This window comes from Cynocephalus volans, chromosome X, assembly GCF_027409185.1.
Source record: "Cynocephalus volans isolate mCynVol1 chromosome X, mCynVol1.pri, whole genome shotgun sequence".
NCBI lineage: Eukaryota > Metazoa > Chordata > Mammalia > Dermoptera > Cynocephalidae > Cynocephalus > Cynocephalus volans.
The window spans coordinates 140436708-140456405 of NC_084478.1; the positions used below are offsets into that span (position 1 = coordinate 140436708).

Here is a 19698-nt window from a genome sequence, read left to right on the forward strand (position 1 = left end):
TTAAGAACTTGAAAGAAAAAAAGCATGATACAGTTACTGGCACACAGTAAGTTATTATTATTAACACTTTTTACTACCAGCATGTTAGCTTTACAAAAGAAATATTTTACTTGTTTCTCTAAAGAAAAATAAAAGGAGGTAAGGATAGCTAAATATATAGACGATCTGATAGGTAACCAAGGCCATTGTTGAAATTATTTCTGGGGCACTTGTTTTGTGTGTGTACGTTTGCATGTATGTGTATACACGCATGCTGTAGGGACAATGTGCACTTTTTACTTGGGAGTGAATAGCTTGGATGTCCAAATTAATTATCTGCACCATCCTTTTATTGTTTTTTTCATGAAATATTTAAATCCTGCCAAAATATTTAGTCATCTAGACACAGATAAAGTTTAAGGATAATAAAGACTAATCTACTCCACCCTATCTTCAGTTCTCAACTGATTCTCTCCCCATGATAGATAAACTCAACATATTCTTCATATTGGTAGTAATAAAGTTAGGAACTATACTCAAATATTTTTTTAAAATTAGATCCTAGGCAAGGAGCCAAGGCTGCAGCCCCCTCTGACTGGAAGCAAGAGAGCACATGGGGGGGGTCCTATGAAAGGAGCCAAGGACTACAGCACCCTCCACCCAGAAGCAGGCAAGAGAGCATGCCCAGAATCCTAGGCAGGAGCTTAAGGCAGTATACCTTCCCACCCAAAATCAGGCAAGAGAGCATGCTGAAAATGTCATTTCCACATGCGTGGCCCACCACAGCCACCACCACAGTCACAGCTACTGAAAACACAGCTTGAGGCCACAACAGTAGCCACAGCCACAATGCGGGTGGCCCATCAGACACACAAGTGCATTGACACAATGAGGGTCAACAGCAGAGACCAGAAAAAGAGGAGGATGTCTCTCCCCTTAAAGCCCACTCCAGAGTAATAGAAGAAGCAGCTGTTCTACCAGATGACCACACATCAACATAGAGATACTAGAAATATGAAAAACCAAGAAAATATGACACTACCCAAAAATACAGCAATTCTCAAATACCAGACCCTATAGAGCAGGAAACCCTTGAAATGAATAAAAAGAAATTCCAAGCAACAGTGTTAAGGAAACTCACTAAGAAAAAGAACACCCAGGGAACACAATGAAACTAGAAAAAAAAAATCCAAGATATAAAGGATGAAATTTACAGAGATTAAAGCCATGAAAAAGAATGTAGTAGAACTGAAAGATCACGCAATGAAATAAAAAATGCAACTGATAGTTTAAGCAGCAGGATCAAACAAGCAGACAAAAACAATTCTGATCCTGAAGACAGTCTTTTCAAAATAAACCAGGTGCAGGGGGGAGTGAGAACCAGGCCCCTCCCCCACATCCCAAACCATTGTCCCAAGGTGAGCCCGGCAGTAGCTGTGGAAGCAGCAGCAGAAGAGCACAGCTAGATGCAGACCCCCACTCTGCCTCAGACACAGGGGGAAGTGAGAACCAGGCACTGCCCCTATGCCCTGAACCAGCACCAACCAGGTGAGCCCAGAGGCAGCAGCAGCAGAAGCAGTGGAACCATGTGGCTAGACACAGACCCTCACCCTGCCTCAGAGCCAGGGGGGAGTGAGTGCCAGGCCCCACCCCCATGCCCTGAACTGGTGCCACTGAGGTGAACCCAGCAGTGGTGATGGAAGGAGCAGCAGAACTGCAGGGCTAGACATGGCCCCTCACCCCACTTCCAACCCAGGGGGGAGCACCAGCCTACAGGGTCCAAATCTCTGAGTTTGGCCTAGCAGAACTGCATGGTGCTAGGGGCTCATTCTAAGATCACAGAATCTGGAACAGGAACCAAGGTGGATTAACAAAACCACCACCACACCTACTGTCAAGCAAAGACAATTCACTTCCATGGTAGCAACCAGGGCCACTCCACAGCCAACCTCAGTGCAATAGAAGAAGCAAACCATCTACCAAATGAACAAGCATCAGCAAAAAAATACTAGAAGTACAAACAAACAAGAAGAAATGACACCACCAAAAGAATACAGTAATACTCCAAAATCAGTATTTCAAGCAATGATCTTAAGAGAACTTGAAAAAATAAAGGAAAACTCAATTAGAAAACACAATGAAACAAGAAAAAAATATACAGAATATGAAGGAGGAAATCTACAAAGAGATTACTACCTTAAAAAGACTGTAGCAGAACTTCAAGAAATGAAAGACTCACTCAATGAAATAAAAAACACAATTGAAAGCTGAGCAGCAGGGTAGAACAAGCAGAAGAAAGAATTTCAGATCTTCAAGAGACTCTTTTTGAAATAACACAGGCAAATGAAAAAAGAAAAAAAGAATTAAAAATAATGAGGAAAATCTAAGAGAGATAGCAGACAATCTCAAGCGATCTAACATCCAAATTGTGGGTATACCCGAAGGGCAGGAGAAGGGAAAAGGTATTGAAAACCTACTCAAGAAAATAGTAACTTCCCAGATATATGGTAGGATACAGACCTTCAGATCCAGGAAGCTCAAAGGCCCCAAAACAGATTCAACTCAAAAAGATCCCACCCAAGACACATTATTGTTAAATTCACAAAGCTCAAAGACAAAGAAAGAATTCTATAAGCAGCAACAGTAAAGCATCAGGTCACATTTAGAGGAACCCCCTTCAAATTAACAGCAGATTTCTCAACTAAAACCCTACAGGCCAGAAGAAAGTGGAATGATATATTCAAAATGAAAGAAAATATTGCCAGCCAAAAATCTTTACCCAGCAAGGCTCTCCTTCAAAAATGAGTGAGAAATAGTCTATTTCCCAGACAAACAAAAGTTACGGAAGTTCACGACCACACGACCAGGCCTGCAAGAAATCCTCAAGGAAATCATTCATATGGAATCTGAATAATGGTGACCACTATCACAAATACACAAGAAAGAGCAAAACCCACAGTTAAAACAAAAATGTCAGCAAGAAAGAGAAAGAAGCTAAATCATTCCACCTTAAATTTCCAACACTGAAGAAGAGAAATAAAAGGGGAAATAATGATCAAAAGATATTTACACCATCTATACAAAAGCAATTAAATGACAGGAATTAAGCAACACTTGTCAATAACTACTCTAAATGTGAATGGACTAAATGCCCCATTCAAAAGACACAGACTGACTCACTGGATTAAAAAGCTAGACCTAAGTATATGCTGTCTTCAAGAGACCCACCTCATCTGTAGAGATATACGTAGACTAAAAGTGAAGGGATGGAAAAAAATACACCATGCAAATAAAAACCAAAAACATGCAGGAGTAGCTATTCTTATATTGGACAAATTAGACTTTAAGCCAGAAAACATAAAAAGAGACAAAGAAGGCCACTATATAATGATAAAGGGAACTATACAGTGAGAAGACATAATAATCATAAACATGTATGCACCCAATACTGGAGCAACCAGATATATTAAGCAAAAACTCTTAGACCTAAAGAAAGAAATAGAACCTAATACATTAATAGTGGGTGATCTGAACACCCCTCTCTCAGTATGGGACAGGTCTTCCAGGCAACAAGTCAACAAAGGATTTAATCTATAACCTAGACCAACTGGACTTGGCAGGTATATACAGCTAAAGAATACATTTTCTTCTTAGCTCATGGAACATTCTCCAGGATAGACCAAATATTAGGTCACAAATCTAGTCTCAGCAAATTAAAAAAAAAAAAATTGATATCATTCCAACCATCTTTTCAGACAACAATGGACTAAAACTGGAAATAAACCATAAGCAAAATACAAGAAGCTGTACAAATACATGGAAACTAAAAAATATGCTCCTGAATGATCTATGGGTCCAAGAAGAAATTAAACAGGAAATCAAAAAATTTCTAGAAACTAATGAAAATAAAGATACATCATACCAAAACCTGTGGGATACTGCAAAAGCAGTACGAAGAGGCAAATTTATTGAAGTAAATGCTTATATCAAAAAAATGGAAAGACTTCAAATAAACGACCTAACACTACACCTCAAAGAACTTGAAGAACAACAACAATCCAAACCTAAAGGCAGTACTTGGAAAGAAATAACTAAGATCAGAGCAGAACTAAATTAAATAGACACCAAGAAAACAATAGAAAAGATCAACAAAACTAAAAGTTGGTTTTTCGAGAAGATAAATAAAATAGACACACCATTAGTTAGGTTAACAAAAAAAAAAAAAAAAAAAAAAGAAGTGAGTAGACCCAAATAACAAAAATCAGAAATGAAAAGGGAGACATTACAGCTGATACCACAGATATACAAAGAACCGTTAGAGACTATTATAAACAACTGTATGACAACAAATATGAAAATCTGGGAGATATGGATAAGTTTCTAGATACACATGAACTACCAAGACTGAACCAAGAAGACATAGAAAACCTGAACAGACCAATGACAAGCAAGGAGTTTGAAGTGGTAATTAGCAATCTTCCAACAAAAAAAAAGTCCAGGTCTGGATGGCTTTACAGCTGAAATCTATCAAACTTTTAAAGAGGAGTTAATTCCAATTCTCCTCAAACTATTCCAAATGACAGAAACAGAAGCTACTCTCCCGAACTCATTCAATGAGGCCAACACAATTCTGATACCAAAACCAGATAAAGAAAAAACAAAAAAAGAAAATTATAGGCCAATATCCTTCATGGGCCTAGATGCTAAAATCTTCAGCAAAATATTAGCAATCAGAATACAGCAACATATTAAAAAAATTATACACAGTGATCAATTAGGATTTATCCCAGTGATGCAAAGATGGTTTAGCATATGAAAGTCAATAAATGTGATACATCTCATCAACAAACTTAAGGACAAAATTCAACATCTATTCATGATTAGGACTCTCAACAAATTAAGTATAGAAGGAAAATATCTTGACGCAATAAAAGCCATTTATGACAAGCCCACTGCCAGTATCATTCTGAATGGGGAAAAATTGAAGGCCTTCCCCTTAAGGACAGGAATAAGACAAGGATGTCCACTCTCACCATTTCTATTCAACATAGTATTTAATGTACTAGCTTGAGCCATCAGGCAAGAGAAAGAAATAAAGGGAATCCAGATTGGGAAAGATGAAGTCAAACTTTCTCTTTTTGCAGATGACAAGATACTGTATATAGAAAAACCTAAACACTCTATCAAAAAACTCCTAGAGCTGGTTAATAACTTCAGTCATATAGCAGGATACAAAATAAATGCCCCCAAATCAGTAGCATTTATATACTCAAATAATGAATTAACAGAAAGAGAAATAAAGAAAGTAAGCAGATTTACAATTGTCACGAAAAACATAAGATACGTAGGGATCAAGTTAACCAAGGAGATGAAAGACTTCTACAATGAGAACAGCAAACCACTTCTGAAAGAAATTAAAGAAAACACAAAAAGACGGAAAGATATTCCATGCTCTTGGATTAGAAGAATTAACATTGTGAAAATGTCTAAACTACCCAAAGTAATCTACAGATTCAAATAGGTTGTTGCCTCAGTAACTGTAAGCAATAAATTTAATTTTCTTTATAAATCACCCAGTTCCATGTACTTTATTATAAGCAACATAAATGGACTAGTACAGGTTATTTCTAGCTGTCTGAGATTTTCTTCATTTTTTAAAAGTCTATTTTCCTTTTTTTTCTTTGTCCACCTGAGTTATTAGGTTTTGTTTTCATTTTGTTTGTTTGTTTGTTTTGTTTTGTTTATTAAGAATATTCTTAAGATACATAGATGATTGTCCCTCCTCATGCCAGATTCATACTGGGGGCATACCCATTACCACAAATTGCAATTGTACCCCATGTCCCCCACCCAATTATTCCCAACCTACCTCCCTTCCTGCTTTCCCCCACTCCAATTTGTATCCCCAGGTATGTTCTCTTCCCCTGTAAGTCCACGGCACTACTGTGTTCTTTCTTTCTTTCCTTCCTTTCTCTCTTAGCTCCCACATATGAGTGAGTACATGTGGTATTTATCCCTCAGTGCTTTGCTTATTTCACTCAACATAAGTTTCTCCAAGCTCATCCATGTTGGTGCAGACAGAAGAATGTGATTCTTTTTTACGGCAGAGTAGTATTCTACAGTGTATATATACCACAGTTTCTTTATCCAATCATCCAATGATGGACATTTAGGTTGGTTCCATATCTTGCCTATTGTAAACAAAGCTGCAATGAACAGGGAAGTGCAGGTATCACTTTGACATAATGATTTCCATTCCTCTGAGTATATACCCAGAAAAGGGATTGCTGGATAGTATGGAAGATTTATCTGTAGTTGTTTGAGAAACCTCCATACTGTTTTCCATAGTGGTTGTACTAATTTACAGTCCCACCAACAGTGTAGGAGCATTCCCTTCTCTCCACACCTTTGCCAGCATTTGTTATTCTCATTCTTTTGGATTATAATCAGTCTAACAGGGGTAAGATGATATCTCAATGTGGTTTTCATTTGCATTTCCCTGATTACTAGTGATGTTGAGCATTTTTTCACGTACCTGTTGGCTATTTGTATGTCTTTCTTGAAAAAATGTCTGTTTAGCTCCTTTGCCCATTTTGTAATTGGGTTATTTGTTTTTTTACCGTGTAATTGCCTGAGTTCCTTGTATATTCTGGATATCAATCCCTTGTTAGATGCATAGTTAGCAATTTTTTTTCCGACTCTGTAGGTTGTTGTTTCACTCTGTTGATTGCTTGCTGTGCAGAAGCTTTTTAGTTTGATATAGTCCCATTTGTTTATTTTTTCTTTTGCTGCTTGTGCTTTTGGGCTCATGTTCATAAAGTCTGTGCCCAGGCCTAGTTCCTGAAGTGTTTCACCTATATTTTCCCTTAGTAATCTTACAGTATTGGGTCTTTAATCCATTTTGAGTTGATTTTAGTATATGGTGAGAGGTGCATATGCAGTTTCATTCTTCTGCATATGGATATCCAGTTTTCCCAGCACTACTTGTTGAATAGGCAGTCTTCTCCCCATTGTAGATTTTGGTTGCTTTTGTGCAATATCAGATGGCTGTCAGCCTGAGGGGAGATTTCAGGGTTCTCAGTTCTGCTACAGTGCTCTGAGTGTTTTTATGCTATTTTCAAGCTGTTTTGGTTACTATAGCCTTGTAGTATAATTTGATATCAGGTAGTGTTATGCCTCTGGCTTTATTTTATTTTATTTTATTTTTTTTTGCTTAAGATTACTTTGGTTATTCAGTGTCTTTTGTTGTTCCATATGAATGCTAAGATTGTTTTTTCCATTTCCATGAAGAATGCTATTGTTATTTTGATGGATAATCTGAAGTGACCATCTTTAAATTCACCAGTTCTTTCCTTTGTCTGCTCAAATCTGCTGTTTATCTAATCCAGTAAACTTTTTAATTTAGTTGTTTTTAACTCCAGAATTTATATCTTCTTTTATAATATATATATATTTTAATGTATCTTCTTAATTTTGTGATACATCGGTCTCATAATTTTCCTTAGTTCTTTAAATGTGGTTTCTTTACCTCCTGCAATATATTTGCAATACATTATTTAAATTCTATATCTAATATGCTTAACATCTAGGCTTCTTCAGGCACAGTTTGTAATAATTGCTTTTTTTACATTGTATGACCCATATTCTTGTTTCTTTGAGTCCTTGTATTTTTTGTTGAATATTGGGCATTTTGAATATTGTAATGTGACTATGCTGGAAATCAGATTCTCCTTTCTCCCCAGGGTTTGCTTTTGCTTCTGATTGTTGTAGTTGTTGTTTGTTTGTTTAGTGATTTTCTGAATATTTTCTGTAAAGTCTGCATTCTTGTCTGGCTATTTGAGTCTTTGATTCATCAGCCTAGCAGTCAGCAAATAATTGAGAAAGGATTCCCTTAATCTCCTGAACGCAAAAACTCTCTCAGATTTTGTGAGAGAGGTTTTGTGTGCAAGTTGGGCTACTCCTTCAGCACTCAGATGATCAGTTTACAACTCAGCCTTAGTTGTTACTTCCTGATTGTGCAGAGCACCAAGGTAAGCCATAGGTGAGAGCTTAGAGACATCTTAGGTCTTTGCTGAGCATGTAAAAACCCCTGGACATGCACTTTGTCTTCTAGATTGTCAGAACTTTGTTGAAGATTTTTAAAGCTTTTATCTCATTGCCTAGCATTTTCTTCCAAGATTTTTGGTTAGTTTGTTGTTTTTCTCAACTGTTACATATTGTCTCAGGCATTAGTAACCAAAATATTTACCTGTAAATGTTTCAATAAACACTCCCCCAAAAATGGTTCAGAACTGCATGCATTCTGAATCAGGCAAAATAAGACAAGTCCTTTCAAGTGTTCTTCCAGAAAGCCACCAGACAGGTCGAGTAATGAAAATTCATTGAGAATGAGGTCAGGTTTATTCCTTCCAGTACTAAGAATGTGTGCTGTTGTTTTCAGTGCTACTGTTGTGGTGGGAAGTGTAGTAAAGGACTAGAGTAAGTTAAAATTCTCCAAAACTTACTCTTCTTACTGAGATTCAGACATTTTTCTTCTCTATTTTTGACACATAATAATTGCATTTATTTATGGGGTACAGTGTGATGTTTCAATAACTGTACACAATAGGTAATAATTAAATTAGAGTAATTAGCATATTCATCACCTCAGACATTAGTCATTTCTTTGTGGTAAGAACATTCAAAATCCTCTCTTTCAGCTATTTTTAAATATATGATATATTGTTAATATTTTTCCTAAAAATGGGTTGTTGCAAGCTTTTAACTTCTGAAAAAGTTTATTCTTATATTATTTGCTTTGTTTTTTACTACTTTTAAGGATGTGCGGAATTTCACACTTCCTTACTCTTCCATTTTCTATAACATTTCCACGTAACATTTTTAAAAATACAATTTCATAGAAATAGAGACCTGATAGCACTTACCAGGTGTTAAGGTAAAGAGAAAGGAAGACGTGTGTGGTTATTAAAGGGCAACATCAGGGATCCCAATGATCATGAAACTGTTCTGTTCTGATTGAAATGGTACATATAAGAACAAAACTGCACAAATCTAAACATGCATGCACACAAATGTGTACATGTAAAACTGAAAAATCTGAATAAGATAGGTGAATTGTATCTATGTCAACATACTAGTTGTGATATTTTACCATAGTCTGCAAGATATTATCATGGAGAGGAACTAGGTAAAATGTATATGACATCTCTAATTATTATTTCTTACAACTGTGTATGAAAATACACTTATTTAAAATTTTTTAAAGTTTAAGTAAAAAAGAAACTAATAAAGGGTATTGAGTTGTAGGTAAGATGAAAAAAATATATTTTTTTTTTTGAGGAAACTAGATTTCATCTCTTTTTGGGAATGGTTAAATAAGTACACTACTTGGGTCAATGCTGCCCAATACTTAGGCAATTAAATAACAAAATAATACACCAAATGAATGATCTTTGTAAATATTATGAATGAGAAACTAAAAATATAGCTATAACAAACTTTTTCTTGGTTTGTGTTTTATTCATTCATTTCACACAAAACTTTTCATATAAAAAATATGCAGAAGGAAAAGCTAGAAGGAAAAGAAAGAGAAAGAGGAAAAAAAGCTGATATTAAAGTTTTACAATGCAAATATGGTGTTCTAAATTGATCAACACAAACAAGCACTGAAATAAATTAATGGTTCGCTTTAGTAATTCATTTTATGTTTCTTGAAATATTATTTTTTTATTATTTGCCCTTGTCAACTCAGATTTGGGTTTCAGTATTAAGATTTGCTCTTATGTCTCAAGTAAAGATTCCTATATACCCTGTTGACAAACAATGTTCTTAGTCCTGTGGTTTCTGTTCATAGCTTTACTATTATTTTACTGGATAATTTCTACTAGTCATTACAACTGGTCTTACAAATTGTTTTGGAAACTATGCTTTTATTAGTTTGAAAGTCTGCTATGCCTTGCTGTGTGAAAATGACTCTTGCAGTGATTAAATGAGGAGCAAAAAGTCACTCACAGTAGGTCTGGTGGCATTCAGTACCCTTTCATGCAGAGTAAGTGGGACTGGTGGGCTTTCTACTCAACATTATTTCTGGGACTTCTCAGAAAGAACTCAGACTCTGTGAACCATATACAGATGAGCTCTGATACCATCTCAGACAAGCAGAAGAGAAAAGTATTTTTCCTTTGGTTAACAAAGTTGAATAGATTCAGATTATTAGCATTAGTCACTTTTAGAGTTATCCCATTTTCCTCTCTGCATACTTGAGCACAGATATTTCTTGTCTTATGTGCTGTTTCCTCTGTCATGGGCAGTTCCATTCAATGATATGGCACATCCTGCAAAATTAACTAGTCACACTCAAAAAAAAATTCTCAAATACAGTAAAAATGTATACCCAATAAAGGTAATTTACAATGCCAAATAAGGAATATAATGTATCTTTGTTGTGTTTCATAAATTTAGGGTCAATATCCTTAATCAGGACACAAAGGAGGAAAATGCAAGCACAGCTGTTATCTAGGAGTGGGCAAGGTACATAGAATCACTGACAAGGTGCACGTACATGTGAAGGACTTAAAACTTCTCAGTCTCACTATAAAAACTGAACCAAGTTAAAAGGAAATGCTCTGGTTTTTCCCTAAAATCCATCTCTGGATCAAATCCACATGTTACTTCATCATATAGAAAATAAAATTGGCAAGGATCCGCAAACGTTAATCACCATTTGGGGATGGGGAAAAAAAAAAAAAAAAAAAAAACACTTCACTGATCCCAATTTTGGTTGTGACTCCTGGACAAGAAGCATTTTGTAGACAAAGGGATAATTCACAAAACTGAAATGTCATTCAGGTGAAGGACAAGACACTTTTCCACAGACACTTAAAATTTCAAACTTTCAAAGGGGGAATCCTTTGAAAGGAAAGAAGTCAATTTAAAGGTCACAAGGTCTCTACAGGTTGTTTGCTATCTGGCTTCTTCTTGTACAGCTGTATAAAAAATTTCATTTTATCCCATAGCTCATTTAGAATGTCTCTTTTTTTGCACAAGAATAGCTTCAAATTGTGTAGCATTTGAATCCACATAATAGTTTATTCTTTCAGTCATCTCTAGGAGAGACTTTTTTTATCTTCTAACTATCAAATAGATTCCTGGGATTCCTGGAGCACTCTCCTGTGACCTTATACAACTTGTTCTTCCAGTTCTACCATCTGTGAGACACTTTTGTGGAAAGTAAACAATTGTGGAGAAATCTCTTCTTCATTTTTGTTCCCAAAGAAGTTTTAGATCATCTGTCTGAGAGGAACTCCCAATTCTCTACCAGGTCTCTAATTCATCAATCTGCTTTGGTAAGTGGTGCATTATTGGATGGACACACAAGCAATGGTTGAATCCACAGTTAATTTTTGAAACCTACTACATATCTTAATGTATTGAGTATTTTTACAGGATGCCATTCCTGGAGAGATTGTGGCAATCATAAAGGTATGAGAGTTTTCACATAGAAATGAATGTCTTCATACCTGAGTGAGTTATTTGCTTGTAAAGGAGTGTGAGGTTTATTGCCATCTAAGGTTCTTATGTATTTCTTTATTGCTAAAATGCTTTTATTAACTTCAGCACCTTCAAGTTTAGTTTGCCTGTCCATATCAATACTATTAGCGTCTCTTTCATTTCTAGCCAAATTGATGAGGCAAATTTTGCAATCTAGATAATTTCCTTTTCTTCTTAGAATAATATGAAATACATGGCTCGGAGATGAATGTGAATTTACAGACGTTTGACTGGATGTTCTGCAACTGTTGCCTATTCCAATGAGTTTCAGTATATCTTCGACACACTTGACCAACGTTCCTATAATCCCACCACTTAAACCTGCTATTTTTCATCTTCTAGCACTCTTAATTTTGTTTTCCTATTTAGCAAGTCAGACACCTTTCTACTAAAATATTTCAAACAAGTTTGTATATACTTGAAGTTCTAGCTTTTTATATTTTGGCTTCTTTTGCATTAAAAAGATATCTAGAACTGCTAATAAATAAATTCCTTTACAGCAATCCTGTGCTTTTTTTGTTTGTTTTTGTTTTTGTTCTTCCTGAAAGGTCTGGATTTTTCCACTTCCAGTATGCCCATAATCAAAGCATGCAGCCACTCCTCTTTAAGATATAGTTTCTACTGTGGTCTAGTTATAGCTTTTTTATTGAATGGTCGGTTTTTACACAAGCACATATCCCATGCTCATCAATAAGATCTGCTGTTGTTAATGGTCTATAATATAAACTTCTTCTAAACTCTCTGATCATAATTTCATAATTTGGGTTTGTGGCATCAAAAACCCGGGCTCTTTTTTCTCTAAGTTCTTCTTTCTTCTCTAAGTTCTTCTGTTGTGGTCTCTTTTTCACTTGTTATTTTTCTATTTTTTTCACACAATTAGATTTTCTATGTGCATTCTGTTGTGCCAAAGACAGCTCAGGAAGTTGAAAAGGAGTTCACAAAGCAGACCAACCATTCTATTATCTCTTGGAGGAGGATAATTCTTAATAGAAGTGATAGTCCATTAATTTTTACAATTTTGTTTTCTTTCACTGAGGATATTAGAGACGAAGGTTTTTCTGAACGGGATTTAATTTTTTTCATCAGGTACAAGATCATGGTTAAGTGAAAAGATGCTCTCCAGGTCAATCTCTTTGCCTTTTGTATCTCTATTTTCTATTGATTTAACAGCTATAATTTCATTATCTTCATTTAAAGATGTTACCATTGCTTGATGCAGTTGGCCATTGCTCCACTTGATCTCCACATAATACCAATCTGGACCTTGCTGAAGTTGACCAGTGACAGCAAATTTTAAAGGATAAATATAAAGTCATATGTATCTTCCTCATCCAAATTGTGTATACCACGTGATGACATATTCTGTAAAATGGGTCCAATTGACAGTTGAAGAAAGCCATATCCTCTTGGGCACATTTCAGAAACACAACCAAGTGACATATTACACTATATATTTTTGTATAATATAACTATGATAGGATGTATCAATGAACCTTGTTTTAGATATACTAACAGTCATGTTTGTCCAAACAATCTTTAATTAGCTTTCCAAAACTGACATATTAGCTGGTTATTTTAAAGTTATTTCTAAACATGAAAAATTGTCTTTTATAAGTAAAAAATGAGAAACAAAAAACTTAGAAAATTCAATCAAAACTAAATGTGTGAAACATATTACACAAAAGGTTACAAGTCAAAAACAGATTTAAGAGAGGTTAAATACATTAATCAATAATATTTCTGGTAGTTAGGAAACAAACAAATATATACAGTGTTTATTTTTTATCTTTGATAATAATTCATAACTGGCAATCTTTCTATTCTAAAAATATTTATTATCCTTATCAAAGAATAATAATTGGAGGTAAGCAGCTTTATTCTGGTGAATAATTCTACAGAAGTTTGAACTGTTTATGACTAGCATATCTTCTACCCCTATACAGGGGTATGCCATGTTTCTCTGCAACATTGACCTTGGTCTTGGCCAGATGATAACTGCTGCATGTGAACAGAAGCTTTAAATGCAATTGTGTGGACTGTGACCTTCTTGCTCTGGCCCTCCATCATTAAAATATTACATAACAGATAGTGAATACGTTTCTTCAGTGTAGATTCCTGATTAAGAAAACATGTGGAACCATGTTTAGCAAAACCTAGCTGAGCCGAGAATATACTTACTAGTCCAATAGAGTCCAGTGAGCCCAACATATAACAGAAAAATTCAACGGAGCCCAGTATAGCTACAGGGTACCTTAAACCCTAAAGTAATATAAGTAAGAAATCAATATTTGTTTTTTAAAGGCTCTCAGAATATGGAGTTATTTGTCAAATTGCACTTCTGGTGAAATCTTATTAATGTAGTCCTCTAACACTGCCTTGAAGAATTTTGTATTTAAATAGCCACAGCTGAACTGGGGCTTGCGGGTCAGTTCAGTCAGATTGCTTAACTGTTTGGTATAATCAACTGCTGCATTATTGATTATTAAAATGGAAGAAATCTGTAATTGATGTTCTCATAAACTGTTGTGTCAGACCACACTTAGAGAAAAACTAGAGAATAAATAAGAGAAGAATAATTACACACGGAAATGACAGCACTTTAGACCTTACTCGTAATCAATATACATGGTTATAAATAAAAATTTGATAAAAGGAACAAGAAAAAGAAAATCTATTAGGAAAGATTTAACTTGTTTCTAACTGTGAATTGTAGATTGCAATACATGTCATCAATACAGAAGACATATTCCCCCTAAGGAGTTAAAGGACAAATTAACTTCATTTACAAGGAACAATTTGATACTTACAGCCTGAGAGAGAAGATGATCATCAGTAGAATTTAAGATAGAATTTTATCAAGATTGTTCTCTCAAACAAGCACAGTTTATAAAATTCTTTATAAGTACTGTGAGGCACTCAGTTGTCAGCACCACGCTCAGCCAGTGAGAGAACCGGCCATCCCTATATGGGATCCGAACCCGGGGCCTTGGTGTTATCAGCACCGCACTCTCCCGAGTGAGCCACGGGCCGGCCCGAGGCACTCAGTTTGTCTGAAAAAAGTGCATTTTTGTTTTTAAAAAATATGACAATTATTACAATTTTTACCTCTTTTCAAATGCTTTTCATACATGTCATGTGGAATATCCAGAAGCCATTATGAAGAGCATAAAGAGTCACAAACAAAGGAAACAAATGAACAAGAAAACTACAATGATAATGAAAAGGTTAGTGTTTGGAAAGGTTACTAAACAGTGGTTTGATAAAGCTTGGAAGCTAACTTTGCCCAGAATCACAATGCTAATCTTTATCATATACAGCATTCAGGACTTCTAAAGTTAGAGATGAATGCAATCTCAGCAAGCGGTAGAAGGCCTTTTGGGTTACCTGAAATCCACTACTGCCATGTAACAATAACCTTTATTTTGGTATTCATTTAAAAAATCTGTCTCATACTGCTTCTCATTGTTGGTTTTGCATTTATTTATTTTTTAAGGAACCAAATCCAACAGAGATTGCATTCAGTACCAACTGTTACAGATAATTGTACTTAGATGCACAGTCATTGATGGATAGATTTCCAACTCTTATTATTGTTGCTAGCCCACATAGTGATGAACTGTTATTTTAAAAGAATATTTAGAAAGATATTTACATTGAAGGAATGAACCTGTCATATCTCCTCTTTTTTTAATTTTTTAAAAATTTTTCATAGTATTTGAAATTTTATTTGTATTTATTTATGTATTTATTGAGACATAACGGGTTATACAAATTTATGGGGTACAGAATTGACTATCAGCATTTGTGTACCATATGTGATGATCAAATCAGTACTATTAGCATGATCATTACTACAAATTGTAATAATTTTTTGTGTCCATTACCCAATTTCTCCCTGCCCCATCCCCCTTTCCCACCTCTAATAAACATAGGTTTGTTCTCTCTTTCTGAAATTTCTACATATTATTGAGGTCTCTTCCCTCCTTCCTTCCTTCCTTCCTTCCTTCCTTCCTTCCTTCCTTCCTTCCTTCCTTCCTTCCTTCCTTCCTTCCTTCCTTCCTTCCTTTGAGTGAAGACATGCAGTATTTCTTTTCCTTATCCAGTCATCTGTCAATGGACTTTTAGGTGGGCTCCATATCTTGGCTACTGTAAATTGAGGTGCAATGAACACAGGAGTGCAGTATCCCTTCGACATGATGATTTCCATTCCTCTGGGTATATACCCCAAAATTGGATTGCTGGATCTATTTTAGTCCTATCTGTAGTTGTTTGAGAAACCTCTATACTGTCTCCATAATAGCTGTACTAGTTTACAGACCCACCAACAGTGTAGAAGAGTTCTTCTTTTTGCACAACCTCGCCAGAACTTGTTGTTCTCAGTTATTTCAATAATAGCCAGTCTAAATGAGGTGAAATGACATCTCAGTGTGGTTTTGATTTAAATTTCCCTGCTGATTAGTGATGTTGAGAATTTTTTTCAAGTATCTGTTGGCCATGTTTATGTCTTCCTTCAAGAAATGTTTATTCAGATCCTTTCCTCGTGTTTTAATTGGACTATTTGTTTTTTACTGTTAATTTGTTTGAGTGGAAAATTTTGAACCAAATCACAAAATCAAAACCACCAAATCAAAATTGACCTTATATTTTGGATAATCCTTGGTTACTTATTTTTAAATAATTATGGAGAGCCTCCTGGGTGCTAGTCACTGTTCTAGGTAAAAGAGATGCAGTAGACAAGAAGACATACATGTTCATGCTTTATAAAATATTCTTCATTTTCTAGTTGAAGAGACAGAGAAAAAGGTAAACTAAATAGTTCATATTTTATAAGTACACATATATTAAACAAATAAAACAGAGTGACTTGGGAAGTGGGAATGATACATGAGGATCAAAAAGGAAGAATTTTGATATTCAGTTTCTGGTTTGTCATGTAAGGGGTTTGGAAGTTGTCATCCCATTCTAAGAAGAAGTAAAAAAAGCTAAAAAAAAACCTAAAAACTAAAAACTGTTTTTATATTTATCAGAAAATTAATGTTACAAAGCAAACCACTGTCCCAATATTTGGAGAGACAGACAGGTAAAGAGAAAAACAAATGACCTGAGGAGAGACCCACAAGCAAAAGCCTAAGCCAGAACCAGTAGTGGGGTTAAAAAAAAAAAAACTCTTAAACTGTAATTGAAAAATAGTTGGAGGCTCTGTGTGGACAAGTATGAGAGTTAAAAATTCAAGATGTTTCTGTTTTAGGGGGTGTGCCTACATTTTTGTGAGTTTTGCTTTACCTGGTTCTCATGGTAAAGATCTGAGAAACAACGGCTTATGCATCTGGAAGGGATAAAGGGAAGAGTAACCCTTTAAAATATGCCACAGCATTTTGTTTTTCTTAACAAGGCCTTCTCTCAAAAAAAACCAAAAACAAACAAAAAAAACCTACTGCATTGCATCTCACCATCTCTTTACTAAAGGCTCATTTACTGCAGTTCTTTTTACTCAGCACATCATGTCCAAATTTCAACTAATAATTACATGGCATACTTAAAGGAAATAAGCATATTTTCAATAGATAGAGCAAATATCATAACAAGACTCAGACATTGAAGCAATGTTAGAATTATCAGAGAAGCAATTTAAAATAACTATGATTGATATGGTAAGGGATCAAATGGAAAAAGTAAACAACATGGAAGAATAGATGGGTAATGCAGGCAGAGAGACGAAAAATCTAAAAAAGAACAGAAATGCTAACATTGTAACAAAAATAACGAACACCTCTGATGAAGATTTAGGACACTGAACATGGCTGAGGAAAAAATCTCTGATCTTGAGTGTACGTCAGTAGAACCTTCCAAAACTGAAAAAGCAAAGAGAAATAAAAAGCTGAAAATGTGGAAAAGAATATTCAAAAACTGTGGGATGATTACAAAAGGTTTAACATAAAAAATAAAAATAGGAACAGAAGAAAGAGGAGAGAGAAAGGGGAAGAAGAAATTTGAAATAATAATAATAACTGTGAATTTTCCCAAATTAATGTCAGACACAAAACCACAGATCCAGGAAACTCAGACAACACCAAGTAGGATTAATAATAATAATAATAATAATAATAATAATAATAATAATAATAATAATAATAATAATAATGGAGAAGAAGAAGAAGAAGAGTAGGAGGAGGAAGAAGAAGAAGAAATAAAAACAGTAAGACCCACAGAAAAACAGGAAAATCAAATACAAAAAAATATTGAAAGAAGCCAGGGGGAAAAATAGCTTACCTACTGAAGAACAGATATGAGAATTATATCTGACTTCTCTTCAGAAATCATGCAAGCAAGAAGAAGTGAATAACTCAAGTGTTGAAAGAGAGAGAGAAATAAAAACACCAACCTAGAATTCTATATCTTGCAAATTCATCCTTCAAAAGGGAAGAAGTAATAAAGACTTTTTGAAATAAATATTGAGGTAAGGAGCCAGCCAAGCTGGAGAAGGCAGGCAGGGCGTGACTCCCGGCCCAGGTGGGTCCTGCTGCCAGGAGAGACTTAACAGCCTGCGGGCTCCCACTGTCCAAGCTAGCCAAGCTGGAGAAGACAGGCAGGGTGGGACTTCTGGCCCAGGCTGGTCCCTGCCACCAGGAAAGTCCTAAGAGGCTCAGGGACCCCATATCCCAAGCCAGCCATTCTGGAGAAGGCAGGCAGGGTGGAACTTCCAGCCCAGGCCAGTCCCACCCCTGGGAGAGACTTAAGAGCCTCAGGGCCCACTTATCCCTAGCCAGCAATGCAAGAAAAGACAGGCACAGTGGGACTTCCAGCCCAGGCTAGTTCCTGCTTCCCAGAAGTGGCAGTCCCTTCATGATCCAAGCCAGACATCAGGGTGAAACAAGAGGACTGTGATATACCCAGCCACAATAGCAAAACACCAAAGGAAAGATACCAGAAATATGAAAAATCAAGAAAGGACGTCACCACCAAAGGAAAAGAATAACTCTCAAGCACTAGATCCTATAGAGCAGGAAGTCTTTGAAATGACAAACAAGGAATTTAGAGTAACTATTCAAAGGAAACTAAATAACATACAAGAAAACTCAGACAACACAACAAAATGAGAAAAAATATAATGGATCTGAAAGAAATGTACAAAGAAATCAATGCCTTGAAAAGGAATGCAGCTGAGCTTGTGGAGCTGAATGATTCATTCAATGAAATAAAAAACACAAGAGAGAGTTTAACCAGCAGATTTGAAAAAGCAGAAGAGAGAATTTCTGACCTTGAAGACAGGCTGTATGAATTAACACAGGCAGACCAGAAAAAAGAAAAAAAGGAGCTGGAGAAGACCAAAATATGCAGAGACTATGCACCCTACAGTGCCAGCGCATGACCCAGCAGGTTGGCCTCACCGCTGCCACCTGACTCCATCCCCAGCCCCACCAAATGCGTGCCAATCAGAGAGGCACCCAGCTGGAGAACCCAAGATCTGCGGAGACCACACGCCCTGTGGTGCCAGCATGCGACCCAGCAAGTAGGCCTCGCCACTGCCATCCGTCTCCATCCCCAGCCCTGCTGAGTGTGAGCTGATCAGAGAGGTGCCCAGCCAGAGAGGCCCATGACCCTCGGAGACTATGTGCCCTGCAGTGACAGCACGCAATGCAGCAGGTAGGCCTTGTCACCACTGCCTCACTCCATCCCTGGCCCTACCAAGTGCATGCCAACCAGAGAAGCACCTCCCCTGAGAGGCCCAAGATATGAGGCAACCATGCACCTGAGGCACTAGTGGGCAACCGAGCAGACACTGAGGCACCCATACCAAACTGGCAGCCCCAGCAGCATCCTAGCCAGACAATAGAGTCAAAACGGTGGACTGTAAAATACCCTGCCACAATGACTAAATACCAAAGGAAAGATACCAGAAATAGGAAAAATCAAGAAAGTACAAAACCAAAGGGTAATAACTCTCAAGGTCTAGATCCTATAGAGCAAGAAGCCCTTGAAATATCTGACAAGGAATTTTGAGTGATGATTCTAAGGAAACTAAATGAGATACAAGAAAACTCAGCAGGACAACACAATGAAATGAGGAAAATTATACAGGATATGAAAGAAGAAATGTACAAGGAAGTCAATGCCCTGAAAAAGAATGTAGCAGAGCTTGCTGAACTGAAGAATTCATTCAACCAAACA

The 19698-nt window shown here is 36.2% G+C and overlaps 1 pseudogene; it reads right to left on the reverse strand.

Annotated features, from left to right (window-relative positions):
- Window positions 1-10916: 10916 nt before the first annotated feature.
- LOC134368428 (kinesin-like protein KIF2A) lies at window positions 10917-12810 on the reverse strand (annotated as a pseudogene).
- Window positions 12811-19698: the final 6888 nt, after the last annotated feature.